The following is a 13,863-nucleotide window of genomic DNA, read 5'->3' on the forward strand; positions in this document are numbered from 1 at the left end:
TGTCTGGGCTGTCTAGACAATGGGTGAGTATCCATTAGGTGAAGGATAGTAAGTCGTATTCGCGGTTGAGGCCTTTGGGTGATAGAGACTCTAGAGTGTGTATCCAGAAGGCCTCTCTCTGTTTAAGGAGGCGGATACGATCGCCACCACGTCTTGGTTGTGGAACCTGTTCTAGGACTTGATACTTCAGTTGAGATATATTATGTCCTTTACTGATAAAGTGGTGTGGAATGGGTAGTAATAGGTTTTTGCAGCGGATTGTGGACTTGTGTTTAGAGATCCTGTCCCTAACGGATTGGGTGGTCTCACCTATATATATCTTGCCACAAGGGCATTTGATAAGGTATACCACAAAGGAACTTTCACAGGTGAAGTAGCCTTTGATGTGAAATTTCTTACCCGTATATGGGTGGTGAATGGTATTTCCTCGTAGGACGTTATTGCATTGTCTGCATTGGAGGCATGGGAATGTGCCGGTTTTGGGGTTCTGCAGGAATCGTTGTGTGGGTCCCTGTTTGGTGACGCCTATATCTGCCCGAACTAAAGAATCTCTGAGATTGCGGGCCCGTTTGAAGCAGGGCAAAAAGGGCTTCTGGAAGCTAGGGATAGTAGGATAGCCTGAGCGGAGTATATTCCAGTTTTTTCGGATTGTTTTATGTAAAACATATGCATAGGGGTGAAAAGTGTGTACAAAAGGAATCCGGTCGGAATTATCGCTGCGAGGCCGATGCTCTGTTTGTTGAATTGTTAGTAAAGATGGAGGGTATCCTCTGGAGATGAACTTAGAGCCCATTTCTTGTAGCCTTTGATGGCGTGTACTGGGATCTGATACTATCCTCTCTACTCTCTTGAGCTGGGACCTAGGGATAGATCTTTTGATATGTGCCGGATGATTGCTGGAATAGTGGAGTAGTCCGTTGCAGTCCGTCGGTTTAGAATACAGGTCTGTGGAGAGGAAGCCATCGTCATCTTTGATGACGACAGTGTCCAAGAAGCTTACTTTATGCTGGTCATAGGTGACAGTAAAACCTAGATCAGGCCAGGCTGTGTTGAGGAGGTTGAAGAACGTGTTCAGGGTTTCGGGGGTGCCATTCCAGATGCAAAAGATGTCATCAATTTATCTCTTCCAGAGTACGGAATGTGTCTGGAAGAGAGGGTTAGTATAGACTACCTGGGTCTCGAAGGCTGCCATGTAGCAGTTAGCATACGGTGGCGCTACGTTCGAGCCCATAGCCGTCCCTTTGACCTGGAGATAGTACTTATCTTGGAACATGAAGTAGTTTTTGTGAAGTACTATGGTGAGTAGGTCAATTACCAGGTCAGTAAGTCTAGGGTCAGTGTCGGACTCCTTAAGCAGGGACTCCACCGTGTAGATGCCCTGATTATGAGCTATAGAGGTATATAGATTCTTGACGTCAAATGACACTAGAAGAGAAGCGGCGGGAACTTGTTGTAGATCAGATAATGTTTTCAGGAACATATCGGTGTCTAGCAAAAAGGCCGGGGTTTTCTGAATCAGGGGTGTGATGATTTTCTCGAGAAATCTGGACAACGGAGAAAAGATGGAGTCGGTGGAGGCAACTATGGGTCGTCCGGGTGGGTTAGTCAAGTCTTTATGTATCTTGGGTAGTATATAGAAAACTGGAGTGATAGGGTAAGTTTTGTTGAGAAATTCACCTGTCTTACTGTCGATAATACCCGTTTCTATGTATCTATTAACTGTAGTCCTAATGAGGTTGGTGAAGGAGGTGGTAGGGTCCTGAGGGAGTTGTCGATAGGTAGTCGTGTCATGCAATTGACGCTCTACCTCCCGGATATATTTGTCTCTATCCATGATCACTATAGCCCCTCCTTTGTCAGCGGGCTTAATGATCAGGTCTTTGTCATTTTTGAGGCTATTGAGAGCCTGTTGGTCCAGTGCAGACAGATTGGGCTCATAATGGAGTTTCCCTCTGTCTACACTGGTCCTTAGGTCTCTGAAGGCTGAGTCTACGAACCCAATAAAGGTTTCCAGAGCATGTGAGCCATGGGGAGGCCTGTACATACTTTTGTTGAATAGTCCCAGACTCTGAGATGTGATAACCACGTCAGTGTTAATTCTCGTGGTGGTTGGGTTTTTTGTTAAGGAGGGGAGGTCGGTATCCATGAAATGAGTCTTGAGCCTAAGAGAGCCTAAGAGAGTGGTAGAAGCGTTGTAGCTCCAGCCTCAAAAATGACAAAGACCTGATCATTAAGCCCGCTGACAAAGGAGGGGCTATAGTGATCATGGATAGAGACAAATATATCCGGGAGGTAGAGCGTCAATTGCATGACACGACTACCTATCGACAACTCCCTCAGGACCCTACCACCTCCTTCACCAACCTCATTAGGACTACAGTTAATAGATACATAGAAACGGGTATTATCGACAGTAAGACAGGTGAATTTCTCAACAAAACTTACCCTATCACTCCAGTTTTCTATATACTACCCAAGATACATAAAGACTTGACTAACCCACCCGGACGACCCATAGTTGCCTCCACCGACTCCATCTTTTCTCCGTTGTCCAGATTTCTCGAGAAAATCATCACACCCCTGATTCAGAAAACCCCGGCCTTTTTGCTAGACACCGATATGTTCCTGAAAACATTATCTGATCTACAACAAGTTCCCGCCGCTTCTCTTCTAGTGTCATTTGACGTCAAGAATCTATATACCTCTATAGCTCATAATCAGGGCATCTACACGGTGGAGTCCCTGCTTAAGGAGTCCGACACTGACCCTAGACTTACTGACCTGGTAATTGACCTACTCACCATAGTACTTCACAAAAACTACTTCATGTTCCAAGATAAGTACTATCTCCAGGTCAAAGGGACGGCTATGGGCTCGAACGTAGCGCCACCGTATGCTAACTGCTACATGGCAGCCTTCGAGACCCAGGTAGTCTATACTAACCCTCTCTTCCAGACACATTCCGTACTCTGGAAGAGATAAATTGATGACATCTTTTGCATCTGGAATGGCACCCCCGAAACCCTGAACACGTTCTTCAACCTCCTCAACACAGCCTGGCCTGATCTAGGTTTTACTGTCACCTATGACCAGCATAAAGTAAGCTTCTTGGACACTGTCGTCATCAAAGATGACGATGGCTTCCTCTCCACAGACCTGTATTCTAAACCGACGGACTGCAACGGACTACTCCACTATTCCAGCAATCATCCGGCACATATCAAAAGATCTATCCCTAGGTCCCAGCTCAAGAGAGTAGAGAGGATAGTATCAGATCCCAGTACACGCCATCAAAGGCTACAAGAAATGGGCTCTAAGTTCATCTCCAGAGGATACCCTCCATCTTTATTTAATTCAACAAACAGAGCCTCGGCCTCGCAATGATAATTCCGACCGGATTCCTTTTGTCCACACTTTTCACCCCTATGCATATGTTTTACATAAAACAATCCGAAAAAACTGGAATATACTCCGCTCAGGCTATCCTACTATCCCTAGCTTCCAGAAGCCCTTTTTGCCCTGCTTCAAACGGGCCCGCAATCTCAGAGATTCTTTAGTTCGGGCAGATATAGGCGTCACCAAACAGGGACCCACACAACGATTCCTGCAGAACCCCAAAACCGGCACATTCCCATGCCTCCAATGAAGACAATGCAATAACGTCCTACGAGGAAATACCATTCACCACCCATATACGGGTAAGAAATTTCACATCAAAGGCTACTTCACCTGTGAAAGTTCCTTTGTGGTATACCTTATCAAATGCCCTTGTGGCAAGATATATATAGGTGAGACCACCCAATCCGTTAGGGACAGGATCTCTAAACACAAGTCCACAATCCGCTGCAAAAACCTATTACTACCCATTCCACACCACTTTATCAGTAAAGGACATAATATATCTCAACTGAAGTATCAAGTCCTAGAACAGGTTCCACAACCAAGACGTGGTGGCGATCGTATCCGCCTCCTTAAACAGAGAGAGGCCTTCTGGATACAAACTCTAGAGTCTCTATCACCCAAAGGCCTCAACCGCGAATACGACTTACTATCCTTCACCTAATGGATACTCACCCATTGTCTAGACAGCCCAGACAGTCATCTAGCACCTATGTAACAATATGCTGGGATTTATGTCTATATTTTCTCTATACACTTTTCTCTGTACGTTTTTCATGTATGTATATACATTAATGGGAATATGTAGGTGTATCTGTGTACATGAATATCCAACATCCACACGAGGAAAACTAGATCACCATTTGTATACATACAGGTGTCACACAATGAGATGCAGACACACAATGTAATGCAGACACAGGTACATAGACTTATTTACTAACGCAGTATTGTATACATACCGCTCATTGCAAAATGCCTTATGTATAAATTTACAGCTTTCTGGTTTTAGGCACTTATGTGAATAGACTGTATATAAATTATTCTTCTACTATAGTTCAACTATTATCCTTTTCAAGCTGTGCGATTTTGTTCAGTATATCATGATATTAATGGCGATTATTTTTGTTTCAGATGTTCCCTACCCTTGGTCCTCTCCTCCTCCTCCTCTCTGAAAGCCCTACTCAGTTATACCCTAGTCCAGGAAAGCGCCCCTCTTCTCTACTAGCACGTACTAGCGCTTCCTGCTAGCTGGAACGCAAACACAGTGACTGTGGAACGCAATCATCACTAGGGAACGTCACTTCCGGTGACGTCATCGAGCTACTTCCGGTCCCGCGCGCTCAGCCTCCCAAGTGCACGCTAATTAACCCCAGCAGCACCTGCGCAGGGCTCTATTAGCTCCTGCATAAATGAGAACCTTCTCACACACACTGGCTACCACAACAAGCGGTGGATACCGCGTTCTGGCGCCATCCAGGTCATATGAAGCAATAAGGTAATGCCCTCTGTCACTAACACAGCACTCCCTGTGTAACATACTAGCTTCTGTATACATGCTCACTTATATTATTGATTCTAGGTGGTCCTTACCATTATCGTCCATACTGAGTGAATATCAGTATCCTTAGCCACATTCTAACATGCGGTATGTGTAGTCTGCCTTAATCTACTGAGCGCTGCTTATAGATCCGCATCCCTGTCCCCTATCCCTCCTAATTACCATCCTCACGTTGTCTTTCCTTGTCAGTGGTCCTGTCCCTTACATATATAAAATTTGAATGTCTATTGTATTTAATATATGTATTGTATTTTCTGTACTCACATTATGTTACATTTTGCAGTTAACTGATGAAGGTCACTAAGACCGAAACGTTTTATAATATTTTGGACTGCAATAATAAAATTTTCACATTTGGAAACATTCCGAGTGCCAAGGCTTTTTTCATATATCTGCGGGTTCGGCCCCTACTTGAGCACCATTAGACCACAGTGCGGCGATTTTCTTTTGAAAATATAAAAAATAACCCAACCCAAAAAGTTTGGTTGATTAGTCTGTGGCATTCTTTTAAACTGTTGCTTATGGCGGTCTTTGTGAGCTTCTCAGTGCCGTTCAACCAGCCAGGTATCCTGCCTGCAGTAGATGGAATGTGGCAATGGAACACTGGCTGCGCGGGTCATAATAGGCTCTGAGCCTTTATATACCAGCGCACGGCAGCAGCCACCTTCAGTCTGCTGCTGGACAGCCAGCAGCAGCAGGAAAGGTAAGTAATCAGCAACACTCCTGCTAAGGGTAGACAGCTGCTCGTCCCCCCCTTAATTGGTTCTCCTCCCTTCCACCGGTGTTGAGGCGGGTGGGAACAGCAGGGGGTGAGGGTGCTGTGCTAAAATAGTTGGAGTCATGCAGATCTAAAACGCGTGGATTGCTGCAGCAGCAAGCCGAAAAGTGCAGGCATGTAAGGGATCTAGAGGTTGACAACATGTCTTCTTAACGGGGGTCCAGGTGGCCATCTCCACAAATGGACTTTTCAGGATCCGAGGGTGGCACCGTAGGCCGAAACCAATTCTGGTTATCGCTTCTCGGCCTTTTGGCTAAGATCAAGTGTAGTATCTGTTCTTATCAGTTTAATATCTGATACGTCCCCTATCTGGGGACTTATATTAAATGGATTTTTAGAACAGGGAGATGGTAAAAGAGCTTGCTCTGTCCACTCCACGCATTGACCTGGTATTGCAGCATTTCCAGGACCGGTGCACTCATTCTTTAATGCAGTTTCTAAAATCAGAAAGAATTGAATTCAATGCTTTTTGTTGCTTTTGCTTGTTTGTCGGATTTTTGGATGGACTTTTTGGCTTTGCTTTTCTTCTCCTCATTGTATTTTTCATGTTAAAAGTTGCAGAAGCCAGATGACAAACTCATTTTGGTTCAACTTCAGCAACTCAGCATTGCATAGCCATGTACTGTAATGCAATGCTATCTATCTAGCTCTCCCTCTTTACTTCCTTTTGGATAAGCAGCCATATTAGGCAAGCATTTTGGAGCTTTCACCTAACTAATTACAGGTGGTGAGATAAGCTGCACAATATAATTGTTCTTTCAGTATATTGTTGCACACACACCATCTATTTAGCAAATGCCCTTGTTATCAACAGCAGCCATTTAAACTCACCTGAGCTAACAAGTATGTGCGCTGGTTACTCTGCTGCACTTAAAATGTCTTTTTTGGCTTGCTCCAATGCCTTTTCTGAAACGTTGTCTCCCTCTGGTGGAACACTGACTTCTTTCATTTAACGCCTGCAGACTATAAAAAATAACCCAACCCAAAAAGTTTGGTTGATTAGTCTGTGGCATTCTTTTAAACTGTTGCTTATGGCGGTCTCTGTGAGCTTCTCAGTGCCGTTCAACCAGCCAGGTATCCTGCCTGCAGTAGATGGAATGTGGCAATGGAACACTGGCTGCGCGGGTCATAATAGGCTCTGAGCCTTTATATACCAACGCACGGCAGCAGCCACCTTCAGTCTGCTGCTGGACAGCCAGCAGCAGCAGGAAAGGTAAGTAATCAGCAACACTCCTGCTAAGGGTAGACAGCTGCTCGTCCCCCCCTTAATTGGTTCTCCTCCCTTCCACCGGTGTTGAGGCGGGTGGGAACAGCAGGGGGTGAGGGTGCTGTGCTAAAATAGTTGGAGTCATGCAGATCTAAAACGCGTGGATTGCTGCAGCAGCAAGCCGAAAAGTGCAGGCATGTAAGGGATCTAGAGGTTGACAACATGTCTTCTTAACGGGAGTCCAGGTGGCCATCACCACAAATGGACTTTTCAGGATCCGAGGGTGGCACCGTAGGCCGAAACCAATTCTGGTTATCGCTTCTCGGCCTTTTGGCTAAGATCAAGTGTAGTATCTGTTCTTATCAGTTTAATATCTGATACGTCCCCTATCTGGGGACCATATATTAAATGGATTTTTAGAACAGGGAGATGGTAAAAGAGCTTGCTCTGTCCACTCCACGCATTGACCTGGTATTGCAGCATTTCCAGGACCGGTGCACTCATTCTTTAATGCAGTTTCTAAAATCAGAAAGAATTGAATTCAATGCTTTTTGTTGCTTTTGCTTGTTTGTCGGATTTTTGGATGGACTTTTTGGCTTTGCTTTTCTTCTCCTCATTGTATTTTTCATGTTAAAAGTTGCAGAAGCCAGATGACAAACTCATTTTGGTTCAACTTCAGCAACTCAGCATTGCATAGCCATGTACTGTAATGCAATGCTATCTATCTAGCTCTCCCTCTTTACTTCCTTTTGGATAAGCAGCCATATTAGGCAAGCATTTTGGAGCTTTCACCTAACTAATTATAGGTGGTGAGATAAGCTGCACAATATAATTGTTCTTTCAGTATATTGTTGCACACACACCATCTATTTAGCAAATGCCCTTGTTATCAACAGCAGCCATTTAAACTCACCTGAGCTAACAGGTATGTGCGCTGGTTACTGTGCTGCACTTAAAATGTCTTTTTTGGCTTGCTCCAATGCCTTTTCTGAAACGTTGTCTCCCTCTAGTGGAACACTGACTTCTTTCATTTAACGCCTGCAGACTATAAAAAATAACCCAGCCCAAAAAGTTTGGTTGATTAGTCTGTGGCATTCTTTTAAACTGTTGCTTATGGCGGTCTCTGTGAGCTTCTCAGTGCCGTTCAACCAGCCAGGTATCCTGCCTGCAGTAGATGGAATGTGGCAATGGAACACTGGCTGCGCGTGTCATAATAGGCTCTGAGCTTTATATACCAGCGCACGGCAGCAGCCACCTTCAGTCTGCTGCTGGACAGCCAGCAGCAGCAGGAAAGGTAAGTAATCAGCAACACTCCTGCTAAGGGTAGACAGCTGCTCGTCCCCCCCTTAATTGGTTCTCCTCCCTTCCACCGGTGTTGAGGCGGGTGGGAACAGCAGGGGGTGAGGGTGCTGTGCTAAAATAGTTGGAGTCATGCAGATCTAAAACGCGTGGATTGCTGCAGCAGCAAGCCGAAAAGTGCAGGCATGTAAGGGATCTAGAGGTTGACAACATGTCTTCTTAACGGGAGTCCAGGTGGCCATCACCACAAATGGACTTTTCAGGATCCGAGGGTGGCACCGTAGGCCGAAACCAATTCTGGTTATCGCTTCTCGGCCTTTTGGCTAAGATCAAGTGTAGTATCTGTTCTTATCAGTTTAATATCTGATACGTCCCCTATCTGGGGACCATATATTAAATGGATTTTTAAAACAGGGAGATGATAAAAGAGCTTGCTTTGTCCACTCCACGCATTGACCTGGTATTGCAGCATTTCCAGGACCAGTGCGCTCATTCTTTAATGCAGTTTCTAAAATCAGAAAGAATTGAATTCAATGCTTTTTGTTGCTTTTGCTTGTTTGTCGGATTTTTGGATGGACTTTTTGGCTTTGCTTTTCTTCTCCTCATTGTATTTTTCATGTTAAAAGTTGCAGAAGCCAGATGACAAACTCATTTTGGTTCAACTTCAGCAACTCTGCATTGCATAGCCATGTACTGTAATGCAATGCTATCTATCTAGCTCTCCCTCTTTACTTCCTTTTGGATAAACAGCCATATTAGGCAAGCATTTTGGAGCTTTCACCTAACTAATTACAGGTGGTGAGATAAGCTTCACAATATAATTGTTCTTTCAGTATATTGTTGCACACACACCATCTATTTAGCAAATGCCCTTGTTATCAACAGCAGCCATTTAAACTCACCTGAGCTAACAGGTATGTGCGCTGGTTACTCTGCTGCACTTAAAATGTCTTTTTTGGCTTGCTCCAATGCCTTTTCTGAAACGTTGTCTCCCTCTGGTGGAACACTGACTTCTTTCATTTAACGCCTGCAGACAATAAAAAATAACCCAACCCAAAAAGTTTGGTTGATTAGTCTGTGGCATTCTTTTAAACTGTTGCTTATGGCGGTCTCTGTGAGCTTCTCAGTGCCGTTCAACCAGCCAGGTATCCTGCCTGCAGTAGATGGAATGTGGCAATGGAACACTGGCTGCGCGGGTCATAATAGGCTCTGAGCCTTTATATACCAGCGCACGGCAGCAGCCACCTTCAGTCTGCTGCTGGACAGCCAGCAGCAGCAGGAAAGGTAAGTAATCAGCAACACTCCTGCTAAGGGTAGACAGCTGCTCGTCCCCCCCTTAATTGGTTCTCCTCCCTTCCACCGGTGTTGAGGCGGGTGGGAACAGCAGGGGGTGAGGGTGCTGTGCTAAAATAGTTGGAGTCATGCAGATCTAAAACGCGTGGATTGCTGCAGCAGCAAGCCGAAAAGTGCAGGCATGTAAGGGATCTAGAGGTTGACAACATGTCTTCTTAACGGGGGTCCAGGTGGCCATCTCCACAAATGGACTTTTCAGGATCCGAGGGTGGCACCGTAGGCCGAAACCAATTCTGGTTATCGCTTCTCGGCCTTTTGGCTAAGATCAAGTGTAGTATCTGTTCTTATCAGTTTAATATCTGATACATCCCCTATCTGGGGACTTATATTAAATGGATTTTTAGAACAGGGAGATGGTAAAAGAGCTTGCTCTGTCCACTCCACGCATTGACCTGGTATTGCAGCATTTCCAGGACCGGTGCACTCATTCTTTAATGCAGTTTCTAAAATCAGAAAGAATTGAATTCAATGCTTTTTGTTGCTTTTGCTTGTTTGTCGGATTTTTGGATGGACTTTTTGGCTTTGCTTTTCTTCTCCTCATTGTATTTTTCATGTTAAAAGTTGCAGAAGCCAGATGACAAACTCATTTTGGTTCAACTTCAGCAACTCAGCATTGCATAGCCATGTACTGTAATGCAATGCTATCTATCTAGCTCTCCCTCTTTACTTCCTTTTGGATAAACAGCCATATTAGGCAAGCATTTTGGAGCTTTCACCTAACTAATTATAGGTGGTGAGATAAGCTGCACAATATAATTGTTCTTTCAGTATATTGTTGCACACACACCATCTATTTAGCAAATGCCCTTGTTATCAACAGCAGCCATTTAAACTCACCTGAGCTAACAAGTATGTGCACTGGTTACTCTGCTGCACTTAAAATGTATTTTTTGGCTTGCTCCAATGCCTTTTCTGAAACGTTGTCTCCCTCTGGTGGAACACTGACTTCTTTCATTTAACGCCTGCAGACTATAAAAAATAACCCAACCCAAAAAGTTTGGTTGATTAGTCTGTGGCATTCTTTTAAACTGTTGCTTATGGCGGTCTCTGTGAGCTTCTCAGTGCCGTTCAACCAGCCAGGTATTCTGCCTGCAGTAGATGGAATGTGGCAATGGAACACTGGCTGCGCGGGTCATAATAGGCTCTGAGCCTTTATATACCAACGCACGGCAGCAGCCACCTTCAGTCTGCTGCTGGACAGCCAGCAGCAGCAGGAAAGGTAAGTAATCAGCAACACTCCTGCTAAGGGTAGACAGCTGCTCGTCCCCCCCTTAATTGGTTCTCCTCCCTTCCACCAGTGTTGAGGCGGGTGGGAACAGCAGGGGGTGAGGGTGCTGTGCTAAAATAGTTGGAGTCATGCAGATCTAAAACGCGTGGATTGCTGCAGCAGCAAGCCGATAAGTGCAGGCATGTAAGGGATCTAGAGGTTGACAACATGTCTTCTTAGTGGGAGTCCAGGTGGCCATCTCCACAAATGGACTTTTCAGGATCCGAGGGTGGCACCGTAGGCCGAAACCAATTCTGGTTATCGCTTCTCGGCCTTTTGGCTAAGATCAAGTGTAGTATCTGTTCTTATCAGTTTAATATCTGATACGTCCCCTATCTGGGGACCATATATTAAATGGATTTTTAGAACAGGGAGATGGTAAAAGAGCTTGCTCTGTCCACTCCACGCATTGACCTGGTATTGCAGCATTTCCAGGACCGGTGCACTCATTCTTTAATGCAGTTTCTAAAATCAGAAAGAATTGAATTCAATGCTTTTTGTTGCTTTTTCTTGTTTGTCAGATTTTTGGATGGACTTTTTGGCTTTGCTTTTCTTCTCCTCATTGTATTTTTCATGTTAAAAGTTGCAGAAGCCAGATGACAAACTCATTTTGGTTCAACTTCAGCAACTCAGCATTGCATAGCCATGTACTGTAATGCAATGCTATCTATCTAGCTCTCCCTCTTTACTTCCTTTTGGATAAGCAGCCATATTAGGCAAGCATTTTGGAGCTTTCACCTAACTAATTATAGGTGGTGAGATAAGCTGCACAATATAATTGTTCTTTCAGTATATTGTTGCACACACACCATCTATTTAGCAAATGCCCTTGTTATCAACAGCAGCCATTTAAACTCACCTGAGCTAACAGGTATGTGCGCTGGTTACTGTGCTGCACTTAAAATGTCTTTTTTTGGCTTGCTCCAATGCCTTTTCTGAAACGTTGTCTCCCTCTGGTGGAACACTGACTTTTTTCATTTAACGCCTGCAGACTATAAAAAATAACCCAGCCCAAAAAGTTTGGTTGATTAGTCTGTGGCATTCTTTTAAACTGTTGCTTATGGCGGTCTCTGTGAGCTTCTCAGTGCCGTTCAACCAGCCAGGTATCCTGCCTGCAGTAGATGGAATGTGGCAATGGAACACTGGCTGCGCGTCTCATAATAGGCTCTGAGCCTTCATATACCAGCGCACGGCAGCAGCCACCTTCAGTCTGCTGCTGGACAGCCAGCAGCAGCAGGAAAGGTAAGTAATCAGCAACACTCCTGCTAAGGGTAGACAGCTGCTCGTCCCCCCCTTAATTGGTTCTCCTCCCTTCCACCGGTGTTGAGGCGGGTGGGAACAGCAGGGGGTGAGGGTGCTGTGCTAAAATAGTTGGAGTCATGCAGATCTAAAACGCGTGGATTGCTGCAGCAGCAAGCCGAAAAGTGCAGGCATGTAAGGGATCTAGAGGTTGACAACATGTCTTCTTAACGGGAGTCCAGGTGGCCATCTCCACAAATGGACTTTTCAGGATCCGAGGGTGGCACCGTAGGCCGAAACCAATTCTGGTTATCGCTTCTCGGCCTTTTGGCTAAGATCAAGTGTAGTATCTGTTCTTATCAGTTTAATATCTGATACGTCCCCTATCTGGGGACCATATATTAAATGGATTTTTAGAACAGGGAGATGGTAAAAGAGCTTGCTCTGTCCACTCCACGCATTGAACTGGTATTGCAGCATTTCCAGGACCAGTGCACTCATTCTTTAATGCAGTTTCTAAAATCAGAAAGAATTGAATTCAATGCTTTTTGTTGCTTTTGCTTGTTTGTCGGATTTTTGGATGGACTTTTTGGCTTTGCTTTTCTTCTCCTCATTGTATTTTTCATGTTAAAAGTTGCAGAAGCCAGATGACAAACTCATTTTGGTTCAACTTCAGCAACTCTGCATTGCATAGCCATTTACTGTAATGCAATGCTATCTATCTAGCTCTCCCTCTTTACTTCCTTTTGGATAAACAGCCATATTAGGCAAGCATTTTGGAGCTTTCACCTAACTAATTACAGGTGGTGAGATAAGCTGCACAATATAATTGTTCTTTCAGTATATTGTTGCACACACACCATCTATTTAGCAAATGCCCTTGTTATCAACAGCAGCCATTTAAACTCACCTGAGCTAACAGGTATGTGCGCTGGTTACTCTGCTGCACTTAAAATGTCTTTTTTGGCTTGCTCCAATGCCTTTTCTGAAACGTTGTCTCCCTCTGGCGGAACACTGACTTCTTTCATTTAACGGCTGCAGACTATAAAAAATAACCCAACCCAAAAAGTTTGGTTGATTAGTCTGTGGCATTCTTTTAAACTGTTGCTTATGGCGGTCTCTGTGAGCGTCTCAGTGCCGTTCAACCAGCCAGGTATCCTGCCTGCAGTAGATGGAATGTGGCAATGGAACACTGGCTGCGCATGTCATAATAGGCTCTGAGCTTTATATACCAGCGCACGGCAGCAGCCACCTTCAGTCTGCTGCTGGACAGCCAGCAGCAGCAGGAAAGGTAAGTAATCAGCAACACTCCTCCTAAGGGTAGACAGCTGCTCGTCCCCCCCTGAATTGGTTCTCCTCCCTTCCACCGGTGTTGAGGCGGGTGGGAACAGCAGGGGGTGAGGGTGCTGTGCTAAAATAGTTGGAGTCATGCAGATCTAAAACGCGTGGATTGCTGCAGCAGCAAGCCGAAAAGTGCAGGCATGTAAGGGATCTAGAGGTTGACAATAGTGTTGAGCCACCCCCGTAGTGTTCGAGTTCGGTTCGGTTCGTCGAACACCCGTGTGTTCGCCGAACTGTTCGTCGAACTGTTCGTCGAACACCTTCGAACACCGTTAAAACCAATGGCAGGCAAACAAAAACACATAGAAACACATAGAAAACACCTTCAAAGGTGTCCAAAAGCTGACAAACTGCTCAGAAGACATAACTAACACATGGAAAAGTGACAAGTACATATAGTCATGCGAAAAGAAAAGAGG

The 13,863-nt window shown here is 44.9% G+C and overlaps 6 non-coding genes across 6 annotated transcripts; all 6 read left to right on the plus strand.

Annotated features, from left to right (window-relative positions):
- The first annotated feature begins 5,971 nt into the window (after positions 1-5,971).
- On the plus strand, positions 5,972-6,161 carry LOC141182729 (U2 spliceosomal RNA). The gene has a single exon (XR_012257944.1). It is a non-coding gene; the product is annotated as a U2 spliceosomal RNA (small nuclear RNA).
- A 1,098-nt stretch (positions 6,162-7,259) lies between these two features.
- On the plus strand, positions 7,260-7,450 carry LOC141182756 (U2 spliceosomal RNA). Its single transcript, XR_012257965.1, has one exon. It is a non-coding gene; the product is annotated as a U2 spliceosomal RNA (small nuclear RNA).
- A 1,097-nt stretch (positions 7,451-8,547) lies between these two features.
- Positions 8,548-8,738, plus strand: LOC141182730 (U2 spliceosomal RNA). Its single transcript, XR_012257945.1, has one exon. It is a non-coding gene; the product is annotated as a U2 spliceosomal RNA (small nuclear RNA).
- Positions 8,739-9,836: 1,098 nt separating this feature from the next.
- Positions 9,837-10,026, plus strand: LOC141182734 (U2 spliceosomal RNA). The gene has a single exon (XR_012257949.1). It is a non-coding gene; the product is annotated as a U2 spliceosomal RNA (small nuclear RNA).
- A 1,098-nt stretch (positions 10,027-11,124) lies between these two features.
- LOC141182725 (U2 spliceosomal RNA) lies at positions 11,125-11,315 on the plus strand. The gene has a single exon (XR_012257941.1). It is a non-coding gene; the product is annotated as a U2 spliceosomal RNA (small nuclear RNA).
- A 1,099-nt stretch (positions 11,316-12,414) lies between these two features.
- On the plus strand, positions 12,415-12,605 carry LOC141182731 (U2 spliceosomal RNA). Its single transcript, XR_012257946.1, has one exon. It is a non-coding gene; the product is annotated as a U2 spliceosomal RNA (small nuclear RNA).
- The last annotated feature ends 1,258 nt before the right edge of the window (positions 12,606-13,863 follow it).

Source organism: Phyllobates terribilis, unplaced genomic scaffold, assembly GCF_046119375.1.
Source record: "Phyllobates terribilis strain yellow unplaced genomic scaffold, ASM4611937v1 Scaffold_35__1_contigs__length_13245226, whole genome shotgun sequence".
NCBI lineage: Eukaryota > Metazoa > Chordata > Amphibia > Anura > Dendrobatidae > Phyllobates > Phyllobates terribilis.